Below are 21,529 nucleotides of genomic sequence, written 5' to 3' on the forward strand. Positions count from 1 at the left end.
TCCCACTTGTTTTGCAGGTGTGTGGCGCCGCTGTACCACACACCTGCACCACTATAGCGTCCGGAGTACCAGTGAGATTGGGGGAGGGGAGATGGCAGCATCCAGGGGGGTCTCTCCCCGGCGCCAGTGACGGGTGTGAGAGGGAGCGGGAGGCTGAGAGGGTGCTGTCGTCACCGCCGCCACCGTCATACTGACTACGGGGGTTCGAAAGTGTGGTGGTGGTGGCGCCGCCGCCCCAGTGGCCGAGGCGCTAAACAGAATGAACGCACCTGCGTCCGTGCGTGCGTCCAAGCGTCCACTCTAAGAGACGCGCATGACTAACTCCTGTGACCTACCTTGAGGCTACCTTGAGGTGCTTCCGGGGCTTAGTGTCCCCGCGGCCCGGTCGTCGACCAGGCCTCCTGACGCAAATGCCTTCAGAGGAAAACAACAATCATGTTTTTTTTTATATATAATGTCTATTATTTTATTGGTTTTCTTTGTTTGATTTTTCTAATATGTGCAACTGAGGCCTGGTCGAGGACCGGGCCTCAGGGATGTTGAGCCCTGAAACCATCGTAAGGTAACAGCAAGGTAATTGTTTATTAACCTGGTAGCATTTAACTGTTCATTAAAATCATAAGTATGTAGCAGGTATTAGTGACCCCCACACCATCACCACCAGCAGGTATTAGTGACCCCAACACCACCACCAGGTATTAGTGACCCCCACACCACCAACACCAGCAGGTATTAGTGACCCCCCACACCACCAACATCAGCAGGTATTAGTGACCCCCCACACCACCACCACCAGCAGGTATTAGTGACCCCAACACCACCACCACCAGCAGGTATTAGTGACCCCCACACCACCACCACCAGCAGGTATTAGTGACCCCCACACCACCAACACCAGCAGGTATTAGTGACCCCCACACCAACACCTGCAGGTATTAGTGACCCCCACACCACCACCACCAGCAGGTATTAGTGACCCCCACACCACCAACACCAGCAGGTATTAGTGACCCCAACACCACCAACACCTGCAGGTATTAGTGACCCCCACATCACCAACACCAGCAGATATTAGTGACCCCCACACCACCAACCCCAGCAGGTATTAGTGACCCCCACACCACCAACCCCAGCAGGTATTAGTGACCCCCACACCACCACCACCAGCAGGTATTAGTGACCCCCACACCACCAACACCAGCAGGTATTAGTGACCCCCACACCACCACCAACACCAGCAGGTATTAGTGACCCCCACACCACCATCACCAGCAGGTATTAGTGACCCCCACACCACCAACACCAGCAGGTATTAGTGACCCCCACACCACCACCAACACCAGCAGGTATTAGTGACCCCCACACCACCAACACCAGCAGGTATTAGTGACCCCCACACCACCACCAACACCAGCAGGTATTAGTGACCCCCACACCACCATCACCAGCAGGTATTAGTGACCCCCACACCACCGACACCAGCGGTATTAGTGACCCCCACACCAACACCTGCAGGTATTAGTGACCCCAACACCAACACCTGCAGGTATTAGTGACCCCAACACCAACACCTGCAGGTATTAGTGACCCCCACACCACCATCACCAGCAGGTATTAGTGACCCCCACACACCACCAACCCCAGCAGGTATTAGTGACCCCCACACCACCACCTGCAGGTATTAGTGACCCCCACACCACCGACACCAGCAGGTATTAGTGACCCCCACACCACCACCAACACCAGCAGGTATTAGTGACCCCCACACCACCATCACCAGCAGGTATTAGTGACCCCCACACCACCAACACCAGCAGGTATTAGTGACCCCCACACCACCACCAACACCAGCAGGTATTAGTGACCCCCACACCACCACCAACACCAGCAGGTATTAGTGACCCCCACACCACCAACACCAGCAGGTATTAGTGACCCCCACACCACCACCAACACCAGCAGGTATTAGTGACCCCCACACCACCATCACCAGCAGGTATTAGTGACCCCCACACCACCGACACCAGCGGTATTAGTGACCCCCACACCAACACCTGCAGGTATTAGTGACCCCAACACCAACACCTGCAGGTATTAGTGACCCCAACACCAACACCTGCAGGTATTAGTGACCCCCACACCACCATCACCAGCAGGTATTAGTGACCCCCACACACCACCAACCCCAGCAGGTATTAGTGACCCCCACACCACCACCTGCAGGTATTAGTGACCCCCACACCACCAACACCAGCAGGTATTAGTGACCCCCACACCAACACCAACACCTGCAGGTATTAGTGACCCCCACACCACCAACACCAGCAGGTATTAGTGACCCCCACACCAACACCAACACCTGCAGGTATTAGTGATCGAGTATATATTCCCGATCATGCTTTCACACACACAGTCGAACCAGCTATGAAATGTAATTGTATAAGCAAGCAGAAGGATGCAGAGGCAGGCAGACAGGCAGACAGCCAGACGCCGCTACTGTTCTCTCCCTCACACACACACACACACACACACACACACACACACACACACACACACACACACACACACACACACACACACACACACACACACACACAAGAATGTGTGTGTGTGGGTGACATTCTTGGGTGACAAGAATGAACTGGATGGTGGTCACAAGCGGGTGAGAAGGGTGAAAACAGAACACTGCGTGGGTGAAGGATGGGCGGGGGCGTGGGTGAAGGATGGGCGGGGGCGTGGGTGAAGGATGGGCGGGGGCGTGGGTGAAGGATGGAGATCAGATCAACAGTCTCTCTACCCGCCACTCCGTAAAAAAAAATAACGGTTTGCCTAACCCCGGAACGACCAAACTCGAGCACTTAACACATGGAGGCCGATGTATAGAATACGTCAATAATACAGTGCTTATAATAATACAATAATACAACAACAATACGCGTATTTTTAACGTATTGCTGGCTGTCTGGGCCAGGGAGAAGTCCTCTCAACCAGGCGGGCAGCCGTGAGTCATCATCCCCCCTCCCCCCCCCCCCCACACACACACACTCGCAGCCTCCGTTGTCATGGTAACCTCTAACCGCTTCCCAGACGCTGCTACACACGCCACTGTATCTACACCTGCCACGCCGCCCACACCTGCCACGCCACCTACACCTGCCACGCCACCTACACCTGTCACGCCACCAAGATGTTATGGTTTGTCTCGGGTACAGAAATCTGAAGACTAGAATGTATACTTTCCTTAAAGTCACCTTCCAATATATATATATATATATATATATATATATATATATATATATATATATATATATATATATATATATTATATATAAATATAATATAATATAATCCTTTAATCCCATTTTGTGGAAATTGCGTGGTGTAAAGCCTAGAATATTTCTCTACTAAGTCTCATCTGTACTGTTTGATATTCATGGAATGTGGCGAGAGTAACCAAACGCCCGTGCTCAATTGTGCTTACACGCCCTCGAAGGTGGACCTCGAGTGATGGGGTGGAGGGGGAGAGAGTATTTGAGAGAGGGGGGAAATGGGGATATAACGAGGATTTGGGGAAGAAGGGTGCAATAAATGAGTAAAAGATGCAATGAATCAGTGAGGGAGAGGAGAAAGAGAGAGTTGGGAGACGTGAGAGAGGGAGGGGAGAGAGGAAAGGCATTAATTAATGGGAGGAGGAAGAGAAGGGGGGCATTAAAGAAGAGAGCTGAAGCGTAGCTGGGAAGAAAGGGGGAGGGAGGGAGAGGGGGATGTTAGAGAAGGGACAGGATAAAGTGTGACGCTGAAGAGTGTTGGGGGAAGCAGGAGGAAAGAAGTTGACGCTGAAGGATGCGAAGAGTCATATTAAAAAGTGAGAGGAGCCACTATGAAGAGTGCTGGCAGGAGACTTCATTGCTTGATGGGGTTCTGGGAGTTCTTCTACTCCCCAAGCCCGGCCCGAGGCCAGGCTTGACTTGTGAGAGTTTGGTCCACCAGGCTGTTGCTTGGAGCGGCCCGCAGGCCCACATATACCTGGTTGATGGGGTTCTGGGAGTTCTTCTACTCCCCAAGCCCGGCCCGAGGCCAGGCTTGACTTGTGAGAGTTTGGTCCACCAGGCTGTTGCTTGGAGCGGCCCGCAGGCCCACATATACCTGCTTGATGGGGTTCTGGGAGTTCTTCTACTCCCCAAGCCCGGCCCGATGCCAGGCTTGACTTGTGAGTGTGTCATTCTTCCCAACACACACAAAGTGGGATAAGGGGAGTACCAAAGCAACAGAATAAGGATAGGTACTGTGAGGGGTACCTGCCTCACCTCAGAATCGCAAGATGTCACCAGCGGGGTCCCACAGGGTTCTGTTCTTCGACCTATAATATTCAAGTACGTTTACGAAGACAATAAAATACATCTCAAAAGGGATAGAGTAGCTTACGCTATTTCTACCCTCCTAAATGATCTTCCAGATGAAATACTCATTCTTTCCAATATTCGTTGATGTTAACAAAAATCTGGGCAGGATTAAGACAAAAATCTGGGGAGGATTAAGACAAAAATCTGAGGAGGATTAAGACAAAAATCTGGGGAGGATTAAGACAAAAATCTGAGGAGGATTAAGACAAAAATCTGTGGAGGATTAAGACAAAAATCTGAGGAGGATTAAGACAAAAATCTGAGGAGGATTAAGACAGAGGAAGACAGCAAGATGCTGCAACCTGGTCTCGACAAACTGAAATAATAATAAATAAACTATCAGGGGAAAGCGCCAAGCCATTACGACTATATAGCACTGGGAAGGGGTCAGGATAAGGATTTGGGATAGGACGCGGGGAAGGAATGGTGCCCAACCACTTGTGGACGGTCGGGGATTGAACGCCGACCTGCATGAAGCGAGACCGTCGCTCTACCGTTCAGCCCAAGTGGTTGGGACTCGACAAACTGAAAGAATTGTCCAACAAATGAATACTAGAGTTTAACTCAAGAAAATGTAAAGCATTGACGCAAGGTGGAGGGAGTAGGAGGCCGTACATAAGGAACTAAATGAGAGAATAGATCCTTAATGTAACGTAAAAGAAAGATCTAAAGGATTATTACACCGAACCTGGTCATTGAAGCCTCGTCAAAATGATATAATCAGCGGCATACGCGAGGCTGGCTAACATAAGAACTGCCATTAGAAATTAGTTTAAGGTTGGGAGCCGGTCGGCCGAGCGGACAGCACCCTGGGCTTGTGATCCTGTGGTCCTGGGTTCGATCCCAGGCACCGGCGAGAAACAATGGGCAGAGTTTCTTTCACCCTATGCCCCTGTTACCTAGCAGTAAAATAGGTACCTGGGAGTTAGTCAGCTGTCACGGGCTGCTTCCTGGGGGTGAAGGCCTGGTCGAGGACCGGGCCGCGGGGACACTAAAAAGCCCCGAAATCATCTCAAGATAACCTCAAGAAGGTAATCAAACAATCGTTTTATATCACGTATGGCAAACCAATCCTAGAGTAAGGCTCTAGTATAGGCTCGAGCATAGAGTCCTTACCTTGCCCAGAGCAAGACGAAGTTGGAGAAGATTAAAAGGAAAGCACCAGGCCAGTCCCAGAACTAAGAGGTGTGAGTTACGAGGAAAGGTTACGAGAATTGAACCTCATGTCGCTGGAAGACAGAAGAGTAAGAGGAGACATGATCACCACATACAAACATGTTCAGGGGAATTGATAGGGTTGATGAAAACAGAATTTTTAACACGGGTGTTACTCGCACAAGGGATAGGCGGAAACAGAGTAACCAAATGAGCTATAGAAACAAATAATTTTTGTTTAGTGTCAGAGAAGTGAATAAATGGAATACATTAGGCAGTGATGTGGTGGAGGCTGACTCCATACACAGTTTCAAACGTACATATAACAGAACCCAGTAGGCTCAGGAACTTGTACACCAGTTGATTAACAGTTGAGAGGCGGGACCAAAGAGCTGAAGCTTAACCCCCGTGATCACAAATAGGTGAGTATTTGAATAGGTGTGTGAACTAGATGAGTACACACACTGGGGTACAGTGCTCGGGGTTTCGAGTCCCGGTCGAGACATAAACAAATGGATGGCTTCTTTCACTCTGATGCACCTGTTCACCTAGCAGTAAACAAGTACCTGATAGACAGCTGCTACGGACTGCATCCCGGGGAATGTGTGTGTCTGTGAGAGAAATATTTAGATACAAAAGAATAAAACTAGGTCGGGAGTCAGTATTTGAGGCAAGAAAGGCGGGGTCCAAGAGCTAACAGCTCGATCCTGCAGGCACAAATAGTAAATATACACACACAAAGGTAGAGAAGAGAAATGATTAAATGTGTGAACGAGATTGAGTTTGAATTTGAGTGTGAGTGCATGGGAGTGTTTGAGAGTGCATGGGAGTGTTTGAGAGTGCATGGGAGTGTTTGAGAGTGCATGGGAGTGTTTGAGAGTGCATGGGGAGTGTTTGAGAGTGCATGGGGAGTGTTTGAGAGTGCATGGGGAGTGTTTGAGAGTGCATGGGGAGTGTTTGAGAGTGCATGGGGAGTGTTTGAGAGTGCATGGGGGTGTTTGAGAGTGCAGGGGGGTGTTTGAGAGTGCATGGGAGTGCATAGAAGTGGATGCTGCCTCCGTCCTTGGATGAGATGCCCCCATGTCATACAGGCTCCTCACAGGGTAATTACTGTGGGGTGCAGAAACAAACACATCGTCACGGTGGCAATGGTGAGTGAGTGAGTGAGTGAGTGAGTGAGTGAGTGAGTGAGTGAGTGAGTGAGTGAGTGAGTGAGTGAGTGAGGTGAGGTGAGTGAGGTGAGTGAGTGAGTGAATTCGCAGGCACGCACGCATGTGATAGTTCGTATATGCGTATATGAGAGGAACGAGTGAATGTATAGGGGGGGCGGGGGTTCGTGTTTGTCACGCAGGTACGGGGCGTTGTCGGCGTATCGGGCCCTGTCTACGCCCTGCTGCTGCTGCTGCTGATGCTGCTTTTTGCGTCGTGTTTTGCTTGACGCGACATGGCGTGAGCGTGTGTCGTTTGTCGAACTCCGTTTTGGGTGAGCATGTGGCTCATGTTTGTTTGTGAATTGTTTTGCAAGTGCTTAGTGGCGTCGTGGGGGGTTTAGTGAGGATGCTTCCTGCTGTTGTGGGGTTTAGTGAGGATGCTTCCTGCTGTTGTGGGGTTTAGTGAGGATGCTTCCTGCTGTTGTGGGGTTTAGTGAGGATGCTTCCTGCTGTTGTGGGGTTTAGTGAGGATGCTTCCTGCTGTTGTGGGGTTTAGTGAGGATGCTTCCTGCTGTTGTGGGGTTTAGTGAGGATGCTTCCTGCTGTTGTGGGGTTTAGTGAGGATGCTTCCTGCTGTTGTGGGGTTTAGTGAGGATGCTTCCTGCTGTTGTGGGGTTTAGTGAGGATGCTTCCTGCTGTTGTGGGGTTTAGTGAGGATGCTTCCTGCTGTTGTGGGGTTTAGTGAGGATGCTTCCTGCTGTTGTGGGGTTTAGTGAACATGCTTATTATTGCCAAGAAAATTAGAACATCGTGTCATAGGAGAGATATGACAATGTGAAACTTACACTAACCACAGCCCCAATGAAGTAACATTCCACTGAACATTCAATAACGTGTTCAATACCCGAAGACAAGGGAGAAGGGCATTTAATAAATATATTGTTATGGGGGGCATCGGAGCCTTTTTGTTAGATGTTCCACTCCGTAAAAAACTTGGGGTATTTAGCGTAACTAGAAACGTACGGATTACCGAGTCCGTACTCAGCACGGACTCACTCACCTGATATATCGAGTTCGATGCATAAAAAGCGTTAGGAGTACGGGGCTTCGTTGCTAGTCAGTCGCGTTTCTAACGGAATGGTCGATTACGTTAAAAATGCGACGTGCTTAGGTTAACACTGGAGTCAGCATCGCCGCCTCCCTCGTCTCTACCACCACCACCACACACCTACACCCACCACCACACCCACCACCACACCCACCACCACCACACCCACCACCACCACACCCACCACCACCACACACCTACACCCACCACCACACCCACCACCACACCCCTACACCCACCACCACACCCACCACCACACACCTACACCCACCACCACACCCACCACCACACCCACCACCACACCCACCACCACACCCACCACCACCACACCCACCACTACCACACACCTACACCCACCACCACCACACCCACCACCACACCCCTACACCACTATGGCAAGCCAACCAATACTTCAAGTAAGGTCAGCGACTGGGACACAGTGTACCATCCTATAGGAGCTCCCAAAGTCCCAGTGTGTGTGTGTGTGTGTGTATATATATATATATATATATATATATATATATATATATATAAATAATAAATAATAGAGAGAGAGGGCAAACCATCGACAGATGAGCTTTACCCATGGCTTGTAAGGATAAGACAATCGGACACTACATATATATTTAGGGTGGGACATTCATCGGTACTACACGCCTCCCTATAGCTCCCTATAGCCCTATAGGCCATTAAAGAATGATCATCATTTCCGCTCTGTAAGCTTGTGTTGACCAGCCGTCCCATGCTAACAGGTGTCTCCATCTGCCACTTGGTAAACAAAAAAATTAAAATTTTGGCCGAAATAGAAAAGTTCGATCCCCAGCGACGGCACTGGATTGAAAACGTTAATATTACAGCGTTTGAATTTGTACTGAAAACACTGCATTGTCATCAGATTGGTCGACTCGGTGTGAAAAGAAAACGTAACTGCGATGTTTACTATCATGTGAGCAGACGTGCTGCTATGTATAGCGGTTTATCTAGCCGCTAACGTGGGGTAAACCCCGCTAACGATATTCAAGAGATTTAAACCTGTCACCCTCGCCTCGTGTCCGTTTAGAGAGGCTATCGTGACGTCACAGTGACGTCACGGGCTACTCGCGCACGTAATCCATGACGTCACGGAGGAAGCTGCCCTCGGAGAACGGAATCATCACTATAAATACTGTTGATGTCGCTGATGGGTAAGGCCGTGATGAGGCGGCTGTCACAACAAGGTAGGTGACGAGGGATGATGATGATGATGTGAGGGACACGAGCGCTGTCAGGTAACAGGGGAATCAGGGTGAAAAACACTGCCCATTTGTCTCTGTCCAGCCCGTCATCTCCAGCGTCCCCAACGACACGAAAATGATGCACTATATCAAGTTATCCTTGAAAAGGCTCGAACCCACGAACAGGAATAAAAACGTTTTGACCATGTGGTGGGCTAGTCGACTAAGGTAGCGGCGGGGATCATCCCGGGCGTGAGTTCGAACCCTCATCACGGCCCTTGTGGGTTTATTCACGGACTTGGTCAAATCTACGTTGGTCAGTATTTGACTTGAAGCCTTACTTGAAGTACTGGTTGGCTTGCCATAGTGGTGTAAGGGTGTGGTGGTGGGTGTGGGTGTGGTTGTGGTGGGTGTGGTGGTGGGTGTAGGTGTGTGGTGGTGGGTGTGGTGGTGGTGGTAGAGACGAGGGAGGCGGCGATGCTGTTGATACCTGGTTGATGGGGTTCTGGGAGTTGTTCTACTCCCCAAGCCCGGCCCGAGGCCAGGCTTGACTTGTGAGAGTTTGGTCCACCAGGATGTTGCTTGGAGCGGCCCGCAGGCCCACATATCCACCACAGCCCGGTTGGTCCGGCACTCCTTGGAGGAGACAATCTAGTTTCCTCTTGAAGATGTTCACGGTTGTTCCGGCAATATTTCTTATGCTCGCTGGGAGGGTGTTGAACAACCGTGGACCTCTGATATTTATAGTGTTCTCTGATTGTGCCTATGGCACCTCTGCTCTTCACTGGTTCTATTATACCTTTTCTTCCATATCGTTCACTCCAGTATATTTAGGAGCCTGATGGTTGAGTGGACAGCGCTCGGGAATCGTAGTCCTGAGGTTCCGGGTTCGATCCCCGGCGGAGGCGGTAACAAATGGGCAGAATTTCTTTCACCCTGATTCCCCACTTCACCTAGCAGTAAATAGGTACCTGGGAAACAGCTGCTACAGGTTACTTCATGGGGGTGTGTAACAAAAAGGAGGCCTGGTCGAGGACCGGGCCGTGGGGACTTTAAGCCCCAAAATCATATGAAGATAACCTCAAGATGATGTGATGTTATGTTACTGTGAATATTTAGGACCTGCCCTGGAAACACAAACCGAAACTGTCTCTATTTTCCGCTTGTTACAACTTGTAATAAAGTTGTTACATCTTGGCTTAACGTGTTTATGACGTATTAGAACGTTGTTATAACTTGCTATATTGGTTGTTATAACTGGTTAGGTGGTGTTAAAACTTGTTCGAACGTTGTACCAACGTCGTAGTTTCGGTGTGTGTTTGGCGGGGCATGGGCCTTATTATTTGATCCACCACAATCAGTGGCGACTGAGACGGTGAAGATGGTGGTGAGAGCCAAGATCACCTAAGAGTCCAGGAGTGGGCGGCACCCGCCTAATATTGATGTATGCAAACAGCGGTGGAGTGAGGTGGGCGTGTGTGTGTGTGGGTGTGTGTGTGTGTGTGTGTGTGTGTGTGTGTGTGTGTGTGTGTGTGTGTGTGTGTGTGTGTGTGTGTGTGTGTGTGTGTGTGTGTGTGTGTGGGCGTCGCGCTGGTTGCTTGCTGGTCCCCGCCCAAGGTTATGGTAATCTTGCAAGGGTACTCCAAGTCTGGTACTCGTGTTACAATGTTCGTTTGTTTCACTAGGCTTGCCTCACCCTAGATCAGTTAAGAGCACGAGCAGCAGAGTGAAATGACACCGGAAAAAGATTAAAGCAACTCAAGGATCAACTCCCCCCCCCCTCCCCCCCCCCTTCACCCTCGATGACAGATGGCTGAAAGTGGAACTGAGCGCCGGGTGAGGGGGGTGGGGGGAGTGAGGGGACATGAGGGTAGAGGAGGGGAGAGAGAGAGAGAGGGGCGTTGCAACAAGAGGCCATACTGGCCACACCCACAGGCCACCGTGGCCATCTGTACAAACTGTGGGACATGTAAACAAAGCCAGTACCACGTGGCTTTGTTTACATCCGTCCGTCCGTCAGTTGTCATCCTACCATCCATCACCACAACGTAATATAATCCACGATCCCTCCCCACCTTCAGACATCATATTGAGTTTAAGGAGTAGTAAAGACAGAATTTGGTTGAAAATAACCCCCTCGATAGGGGGGGGTTTATCCCTATCCCTCCCTACTTCCCCATTCCGCATCAGCCCCCCCCCCCCTACCCATCCACGAGTGGATAGGTAGGGACAGGGACGAGAACCACGCGCGTGTTTACAAAGGCCTGGGTGGCCGTGGTACACCTAGGGTACAGGAGCGTGGAGGCACACCAGTAGCTGCCGGATGTTCTGCGGTTAAATACAGTAAGGAGAAAAAGATAAGTGTGGTGTTTCGTCAGCACCACGACCACCGCCTGCTTTGTGTGTGTGACGCACGCACGCACACACGCACGCACACACACACCACACAATCCTACACCTGTTGATTGACGGTTGAGAGGCAGGACCAAAGAGCCAGAGCTCAACCCCTGCAAGCACAACTAGATGAGAGTACACACACACACACATCGAAAAAGTCAGAAAAAATAGGAAAAAAACTATAAGTGGCTACTAAAGTTTAAGTGAGATAAGTGCAAAGTAATGAAAGTTGGTGCTGGAAACAGAGGGCTAGACACAAAGTACAATCTGAGGAAAGCCTCAATATCTAGAAAAGGGAAGATCTAGAGGTTGATATCACGGAGAATGTCTCCTGAACCCCACATTAACGAGAATAGCAAGATAGCCAACTTAACTGTATGCTAAGTTGGCCCACAACACCAGCCCCGCCCCCCCACAACACCAGCCCCGCCCCCCCACAACACCAGCCCCGCCCCCCACAACACCAGCCCCGCCCCCCCTACAACACCAGCCCCGCCCCCCCCACAACACCAGCCCCGCCCCCCCACAACACCAGCCCCACCCCCCCCACAACACCAGCCCCGCCCCCCCCACAACACCAGCCCCGCCCCCCCCCACAACACCAGCCCCGCCCCCCCCTACAACACCAGCCCCGCCCCCCCCCACAACACCAGCCCCGCCCCCCCCCCCACAACACCAGCCCCGCCCCCCCCCACAACACCAGCCCCGCCCCCCCCCCCACCACACCAGCCCCGCCCCACCACAACACCAGCCCCTCCCCCCCCCCACAACACCAGCCCCGCCCCCCTCCCCCCCACAATACAGTGCTTCCCCTCCTCTCACACCTTCACCCCCACAATACGCTCGAGGTAAGAGATTTACGCGATATTTACACTCCACCACGTGTGTAAATATAAGCGTAAATGTAAGCTGTTTACATCCGCGTATGTAAATATGGTGCTGGGACAAGCTCTTGTGTCAACAAAGCTCTTGCCTAACCTGACAGTTGCTGTATGTCGCTGTAATGAATACTTATTCATAATACATCACCTAATGACTAGAGAATATTCATAATACATCACCTAATGGCTAGAGAATATTAAATGAAAAATAATATACAATATCCTCGTAATTACGACTGAATGTGAGCATATATATACACTACCTGGAGTGTACCTGAGTGGGTTGCGAGAGTTGTTGTACCCCAGGTGGGTCAGAGGCCACGGCTGACTTAGGAAAAGTTGATTCAGGAGGCTGTTGTTGCAATAGATCTAACAGCAGTTATAGCAGACACAATAACATGCGTATAAATCGGATGGCTTTGGCGTAACGTAGGACCCGTGACAAAAGCATCTATGCTATTGAGAACGATGGTGAAAGATGAATAGGTTTCGTAATTGGTAGCGTAAATACCTGACGAATCCCCAGTTGATGATATTGATGAAATCTCGTAATACGAATGCGTCGCATTGTCGTGGGGAATCGACGAAAGCTGCAAAAATGCGGGTTTCATTATATATTAAAGTATGGTGATGTTGATATTTTTTTTAAAGCTTCAGTTTGAGGTTAGGTGGGTTGCTTGGGTTGGTACGAATGTCGGTAGGCAAAACCGTGGCATTTCGACTGGAGTGGCATGTTTGTTATCTTGAGGTTATCTTGAGATGATTTCGGGGCTTTTTAGTGTCCCCGCGGCCCGGTCCTCGACCAGGCCTCCACCCCCAGGAAGCAGTCCGCGACAGCTGACTAACACCTAGGTACCTATTTTACTGCTAGGTAACAGGGGCATAGGGTGAAAAACTCTACCCATTGTTTCTCGCCGGCGCCTGGGATCGAACCCAGGACCACAGGATCACAAGTCCCGCGTGCTGTCCGCTCGGCCGACCGGCTCCCTGCTCGGCCGACCGTTGTGAGGGCGGTCAGAAGAGGAGGAGGGCTGGCCGGCGTGGATCTGGGGAAAGGTAATCAAGATCATGCAGTGATAGCTGTTACAAAGCGACGGTAGAAACCTGTTAAATAAAGGTGGGTGAGGACTTCCCCCAATTACAAAGAAAACGGGAAGTGGCGCGCGGTTGTGGTTACCCTGCATGCTGAGAGTTGACGTCAAGGGGAGTGGTGACGTTGTTGCTGACGTAGTGACGTCAAGGTGGGTGGTGACGTTGTTGCTGACGTAGTGACGTCAAGGTGGGTGGTGACGTTGTTGCTGACGTAGTGACGTCAAGGTGGGTGGTGACGTTGTTGCTGACGTAGTGACGTCAAGGTGGGTGGTGACGTTGTTGCTGACGTAGTGACGTCAAGGTGGGTGGTGACGTTGTTGCTGACGTAGTGACATCAAGGTGGGTGGTGATGTTGTTGCTGACGTAGTGACGTCAAGGTGGGTGGTGACGTTGCTGCTGACGTAGTGACGTCAAGGTGGGTGGTGATGTTGTTGCTGACGTAGTGACGTCAAGGTGGGTGGTGACGTTGCTGCTGACGTAGTGACGTCAAGGTGGGCGGTGACGTTGTTGCTGACGTAGTGACGTCAAGGTGGGTGGTGACGTTGCTGCTGACGTAGTGACGTCAAGGTGGGTGATCCTCTACACTAGAGTAGTCAGGTGGTGGTGTGAAGGACGCACCACCACAAGTCGTGTGGTGGTGGTGGTGGTGATGCAGAGGCCCCAACACAACAGTCTGGTGACCCCCGCCCACCTGGGGTGAGGAACGCAGGCGAGGGATCGTGGGCGGAGGGCCGCGCCCTAAGCTACAAGATTAATAACGATCCTAGATACCTACAGGACGGCCGATGTGCTCCTCAAGACACTATCAGTAGAATCGTCGTTGTGTGGTGGCGCGAGACGGAGTAACCAGAGACTGACAAGGTGCTGCTTCTTGGTGCCCTGAGGCCGATAAGGAAATCCTGACGAATTGTACAAGGTGTTGTGGCTTAAGATATTCGTCTTGCTGGGTGTTCTCACACTTCTCTATCGTCTTCCTCTTTTACATCTACATCTCTCTCTCTCTCTCTCTCTCTCTCTCTCTCTCTCTCTCTCTCTCTCTCTCTCTCTCTCTCTCTCTCTCTCTCTCTCTCTCTCTCTCTCTCTCTCTCTTTTATTGAAATTTGTGTGTAGGAATATGGGACGAGGTGTGATTAAGGGAGCAAATGACGCTTTAAAGCTAATATTACCTGAAGTGTCGTTAACTTGGTTCGTTAAGTGGTAAAACTAAGCAGGAATGTGGATGGGATCGCTGTGGCCATTTTAAATTTTTAATTTTGGCCCGAGGGGCGAGTTTATTGGGCAGCGCCATGTTTATCACACAGGTTGAAGGCGTCGGCCAAATATGGGACGTCACGGCCAAGTCAGAATGTACAAATCCATAAAATATCATGTAAATTGTTTACTTGTAGCTTCCAAACACTATATGATGTAGTGAGCGTTCTCATTTATCATAAATGCCATTCGGGCGCGAATACAAATAAGAACATTGGGGGGAAAAACGATATATTAAAAGGCTCCCAAAAAAATGGTTTGTTTAGAAGCATGTTTAACCCGGCGCACCGGAGGCGTTTTCTGTGACCCCAGCCGCCTACACGAGGGGTGACTCATGCAGAGGAGTGGTCGGGCGTGATAATAAAGAGGGTGTGGGCCGGGTAGAAGAGCGCATCATACCGGACAGCACCTACTGATATGCCATGTTTTATGCCCCCCCGTAGGTACTCTCTCTCACACATTCACTTAAGTGCTATAAACAGGTTCAAGAAATGTGTTTAAGGTGTAGAAAATTATTTTATTGACTGGTAGAATATTAGGACTTGTAAGCAAGTATTGTTTAACTGTTTAAGGACTTGAGTAAAGTGTCAGTATATATAAAGCGAAGTGTATAATACTGTGTAATGTGTATGTATATGTAATGTAATCGTGAAGGTACAGGATAGTGAGTCACAAGAACGTGGCAGGAGATAAGGTGACCAAGCCACACACATGAAGATGAAGAAAGGACTGTAATCCTTAAGAGTGAAAATTGTCGCGGGCTATTTATCGCAGGAGAGCCTTGAGGCAAGACCTGTGTGTGTGTGTGTGTGTGTGTGTGTGTGTGTGTGTGTGTGTGTGTGTGTGTGTGTGTGTGTGTGTGTGTGTGTGTGTGTGTGTCTCTGTCTGTCTGTGTGTCTCTGTCTGTCTGTGTGTCTCTGTCTGTCTGTCTGTCTGTCTGTCTGTCTGTCTGTCTGTCTGTCTGTCTGTCTGTCTGTCTGTCTCTCTCTCTCTCTGTCTCTCTCTCTCTCGCGGTAGATATGACGTATTCTGTGGTTAAGTGTGATGGTGGAAAGGACACTAACGGTGACATATATTGTCTGTGCAGGGCAGTTAGGTGTGAGGGGGTGGTGGTGACAGTGGGGGTGGTCGTGGGGAGGTAGGGGGGTGGTGGTGGTGAGAATGGGGGAGGTGGTAACAGTGGGGGTGGTAGTGGTGGTGACGAGATTGAACACAGCGGCAGGCACACAGCCACACACAATGTCTGAATGCCTTCTTTCATTACCAAGAGTGGCAGACATACCGCTATCACACCCTCCTGTCTCATCCCCCTTGCACACACACTATTTTGTCCCCCCTCTGTAACAGTTGAATGATTGTCAGTTGAGAGGCGGGCCGAAAGAGCAGACCTCAACCCCCGCAAGCACAAATAGGTGAAACAAACACACACACACACACACACACACACACACACCCTCGCTGGTTGAGGCGAGGGGGGAACCCACAACCAGCTACCCAGTAACACCAGAAGGGAGGACAACCCCGCCTCCCTCCTCTGCATAGAAAACCCCCCTACCCCAAACCCTCCCTGCCCCCACTCAAAAGTTCAGCCAAATCTCCCTCCCCCCACACCCAATCCCCACCCTTCTACCCCTCCCCTCCTCCCGAGTCCTCCCTCCCCCCCCTTTCCTTCCCGTCCTCCCTCCCCTTTCACCCCATACCCTCCCTGTCCCTCCCCCTTCACTGGATCCCCCGCCCCTCATTCCAGTATCCTCTGAGATCCTGTTACCCACCTCACAGGTCCTCACACCCATGGAACAGCCTCCCCCACCAGCAGAACACTCACCAAGGAGGCGATTTGAGAAGGGACAGAAGAAAGTGAGCCTCAAAGTGATGTACACTAACATAGATGGAATTACAAATAAAGCAAATGAGCTTGGAGAACTGGTACTAGAGGAAAACCCAGACATAATAGCCCTCACAGAAACAAAGATCACGAAAACAATAACAAATGCAGTGTTTCCACAGGACTATTATGTTATGCGGAAAGAGAGGGAAGGAAGAGGTGGGGGTGGTGTAGCTCTGCTGGTAAGAAAAGGCTGGGATTTTGAGGAGATGGATATTCAGGGCTGTGAAGGTTTCAGTGACTACATAGCAGGTACTGTAACAAATGGAGGGAAAAAAATTGTAGTCGCAGTCATATATAATCCACCACCAAATGACAGAAGACCTAGACAGGAATATGATAGAAACAACATGGCCACCATTAACATAATAGAAAGAGCAGCTTCTGTTGCTAGCAGGAATGGATCTGGACTACTAATTATGGGAGACTTCAACCATGGGAAGATAGATTGGAAGAACAGAGACCCGCATGGAGGACCAGAAACATGGAGAGCTAAGCTGCTGGACGTGGCAACAAGAAACTTTCTAAGCCAGCATACCAAAGAGCCAACAAGAATGAGAGGAGAAGATGAACCAGCAATGCTTGATTTGATATTTACCCTAAATGAATGGGATATAAGGGAAGTTAAGATGGAAGCGCCCTTGGGAATGAGTGACCACAGTGTATTGAACTTTGAGTACCTGGTAGAGCTAGGACTTATCTCCCCCCAAAAAGAACTAGGAATCAAAAGGCTGGCATACCGAAAGGGGAATTATGAACAGATGAGAAGTTTCCTAAGTGAAATACCTTGGGACACAGACCTCAGAGACAAGTCTGTACAGGGTATGATGGACTATGTTACCCAAAAGTGTCAGGAGGCAGTAAACAGGTTCATCCCGGCCCAAAGGGAAAAATCCGAGAAGCAACAGAAGAATCCATGGTATAATAGGGCATGTATGGAAGCGAAGAAACTGAACAAAAAGGCGTGGAGGAACTTCCGGAATAACAGAACACCAGAAAGCAGGGAGAGATACCAGAGAACCAGGAATGAGTACGTCAGGGTGAGAAGAGAAGCAGAGAAAAATTTTGAAAATGATATAGCAAACAAAGCCAAGACCGAACCAAAGCTACTCCACAGTCACATCAGAAGGAAAACAACAGTGAAAGAACAGGTATTGAAACTTAGAACAGGCGAGGACAGGTATACAGAGAATGACAGAGAGGTGTGTGAGGAACTCAAGAGGTTCCAGGAGGTCTTCACAATAGAACAGGGTGAGGTCACTGTGCTAGGAGAAAGGGAGGTAAACCAGGCGGCCTTGGAGGAGTTCGAAATTACGAGAGAGGAGGTCAAGAGACACCTGCTGGATCTGGATGTTAGAAAGGCGGTTGGTCCAGATGGGATCTCACCATGGGTACTGAAAGAGTGTGCAGAGGCACTTTGCTTGCCACTCTCCATAGTGTATAGTAAATCACTAGAGACGGGAGACCTACCAGAAATATGGAAGACGGCGAATGTGGTCCCAATATACAAAAAGGGCGACAGACAAGAGGCACTGAACTACAGGCCAGTGTCCTTGACTTGTATACCATGCAAGGTGATGGAGAAGATCGTGAGAAAAAACCTGGTAACACATCTGGAGAGAAGGGACTTCGTGACAAATCGCCAACATGGATTCAGGGAGGGTAAATCTTGCCTTACAGGCTTGATAGAATTCTACGATCAGGTGACACAGATTAAGCAAGAAAGAGAGGGCTGGGCGGACTGCATTTTCTTGGATTGTCGGAAAGCCTTTGACACAGTACCGCATAAGAGGCTGGTACATAAGCTGGAGAGACAGGCAGGTGTAGCTGGTAAGGTGCTCCAGTGGATAAGGGAGTATCTAAGCAATAGGAAGCAGAGAGTTACGGTGAGGGGTGAGACCTCCGATTGGCGTGAAGTCACCAGTGGAGTCCCACAGGGCTCTGTACTCGGTCCTATCTTGTTTCTGATATATGTAAATGATCTCCCGGAGGGTATCGATTCATTTCTCTCAATGTTTGCGGACGATGCTAAAATTATGAGAAGGATTAAAACAGAAGAGGACTGTTTGAGGCTTCAAGAAGACCTAGACAAGCTGAAGGAATGGTCGAACAAATGGTTGTTAGAGTTTAACCCAACCAAATGTAATGTAATGAAGATAGGTGTAGGGAGCAGGAGGCCAGATACAAGGTATCATCTGGGAGAGGAAATTCTTCAGGAGTCAGAGCAGGAAAAAGACTTGGGGGTTGATATCACGCCAGACCTGTCTCCTGCAGCACATATCAAGCGGATAACATCAGCGGCATATGCCAGGCTGGCCAACATACGAACGGCATTCAGAAACTTGTGTAAAGAATCATTCAGAACTTTGTATACCACATATGTCAGGCCAATCCTGGAGTATGCAGCCCCAGCATGGAGTCCATATCTAGTCAAGGATAAGACTAAACTGGAAAAGGTTCAAAGGTTTGCCACCAGACTAGTACCCGAGCTGAGAGGTATGAGCTACGAGGAGAGACTACGGGAATTAAACCTCACTTCGCTGGAAGACAGAAGAGTTAGGGGGGACATGATCACCACATTCAAGATTCTGAAGGGGATTGATAGGGTAGATAAAGACAGTCTATTTAACACAAGGGGACACAGGTGGAAACTGAGTGCCCAAATGAGCCACAGAGATATTAGAAAGAACTTTTTTAGTGTCAGAGTGGTTGACAAATGGAATGCATTAGGGGGTGATGTGGTGGAGGCTCACTCCATACACAGTTTCAAGTGTAGATATGACAGAGCCCGATAGGCTCAGGAATCTGTACACCTGTTGATTGACGGTTGAGAGGCGGGACCAAAGAGCCAGAGCTCAACCCCCGCAAACACAACTAGGTGAGTACAACTAGGTGAGTACACACACACACACACACACATATACACACACGTGTAGAAGGTTTGAGTGGTGTGTAGACGGACATATAAAAGCTCCCTGAACGTTATTAGGTCGTCAGACATGTGCTTTTCATACAGCTACATTGCTTTGTTTTGTAAATATTGCATTGCATGAGTGTTGCTCCGTGGGGCGAGTTGCATATTTCTGGGAGACTCTTAGACATTGTTGCTAGCCAATCATAATGATAGCAATTAGGGGGTTAACAATCATGAGGTCATAAACTCGATTGTGCATTTACGAAACAGATGCACTTTGTCAGATCATTAAGGAATGTATGTATGTATGTATGTATGTATGTATGTATGTATGTATGTATGTATGTATGTATGTATGTATGTAAGAGTAACAAGCTTTAGAACCGTAAAAAAGTCATGGATAAGGTTACTACAGATAAATCTTGTAGCGGTTGGGGACGTATAAATTGTTTAATAAAATCAAACAAGTGTGTGCTATGACTGAGGAATGATGTGGGAGGGTTTGAAAGTGGATAATGAAATGAAAGCATGAAAGGTGGTGGTAGTTTGAGCCCGACAAAAATGTCCAAATAATTAGTATAGGTGGAAAATATTAAAATGCAAAAAATATGACAAGGCTCGTTCGTGAGTTACGAAGAATGAGTGAGGGAAGTGGAGTAGACAAAAGTTGAGAAAAGAAGGAATAGGGCGGATATGTTAATGTGAAAGTAAGATTGGTTGGGAGAATGTCACCCAATCGGCGGTAATGGGTAAGGGATTACCAAAGAAGACCTTAGCCATTACACAAAGTCTAAATAGAACTATATTGATATTACACACAGAGATGACACTAACGTGAATGTTTATCATCAAATGATGAAAAACGAAGTTCAGTAGAACTTCGGTTTCAACTCTTTTACCCTGTCGTAGCTCAGTCAATTAAGGCAGTCTGGGATGCTCCCGGACGCAGGTTCGAATCCTCGTCACGGCCCTTGTGGATTTGTTTATATTGATATATTGAGATTAAAATCGTTGCAGCCGTGATAAATTAAATGTTAAACTGTTTGCAGGCGGCCGTGGATGACCTTGAGACGAGGCGAGCGGTGGTTTGAGTGTTGTCTGGGCGTAGGATTGGTCTTTATGACAATTGGCGGGAAATGAAACGACCAATCAGCGAGACGGAGTAGACGGGACCGAGGCGAGGTCAAGTCTGGTCATCAAGGCAAGGTCAGTCTGGGATCGCAGCCCATAGAAGCAGGTACTGATTGATTGATTGATAAAGATTAAGCCACCCAAAAGGTGGCACGGGCATGAACAGCCCGTAAGTGGTGGCCCTTTTGAGCCATTACCAGTATCAAGAGCTGATACTGGAGATCTGTGGAGGCGCGACTGCACCCTGCGTGACGGGAGATGTCTCCCGGACCAAGTGGTGACCAAATGGTGAGGTACTCCTGATTGATTGATAAAGATTAAGCCACCCAAGAGGTGGCACGGGCATGAATAGCCCGTAATGAGGTACTCCGGTAAGACTGTCTCTTTATATGAAGTTTAAGGCGTGAGTGAGGCGGAGAGTCATAATTGTGGATGATTAGATTAAGTGTTTAGGTAATTATGAACGTGGATGCTATGACTGAGTGATAATAAGAATGATTATTAACATTCATTAAGTGTACGCTTGATAGAACGAAGTAGGAAAGTTGTGAATAAGTGGATCATAATTTAGGATATTAAAATGGTTTTGTAAGGTAGACGTAAAGAAATGTAATAGGAAGTAACGGGTTTGGGAAATGTTGGCAATGAACGGGTAGTGTAATTAGGAAGCCGGATAGAAGAAAGTAGCAGGAAGAATAATGAAAGATCTACATTTGTGTAGACAATACATGCATGATATTGGTGGTTAATGGTAGTTAAATATTTCCTACTCGTCAATTGCCTGTAGGGTTATGCAGAGGCTGCTTATCATGTTTGCAATGTTGTTGCAACGTTAAGTGGATATGAATAATGGGGGATAAATGGGTATAAAGAGTAGTTAGTGAATTGTGAGGACATATATGAAGGGAATGAAATGGATTTTTGTTGTACGAAGGAGTGCATATTAG

General features: G+C 49.0%; 1 protein-coding gene across 14 annotated transcripts in view; it reads right to left on the minus strand.

The window, feature by feature from the left end:
• Positions 1-21,529, minus strand: part of LOC123762011 (protein sickie) — an 860,773-nt gene that overhangs the window by 124,100 nt on the left and 715,144 nt on the right. The window contains exon 1 of one of the 14 annotated variants that reach the window (XM_069335767.1): positions 70-179. The exons of the other annotated variants lie outside the window; for them this stretch is intronic. The gene's annotated coding sequence lies outside the window, so the exon portion shown is untranslated. Of the gene's footprint in view, positions 1-69; positions 180-21,529 lie in introns of those variants that run through there. 14 annotated transcript variants of the gene reach the window in all.

The sequence above is a fragment of the Procambarus clarkii genome, chromosome 34 (assembly GCF_040958095.1).
Source record: "Procambarus clarkii isolate CNS0578487 chromosome 34, FALCON_Pclarkii_2.0, whole genome shotgun sequence".
NCBI classification, from domain to species: domain Eukaryota; kingdom Metazoa; phylum Arthropoda; class Malacostraca; order Decapoda; family Cambaridae; genus Procambarus; species Procambarus clarkii.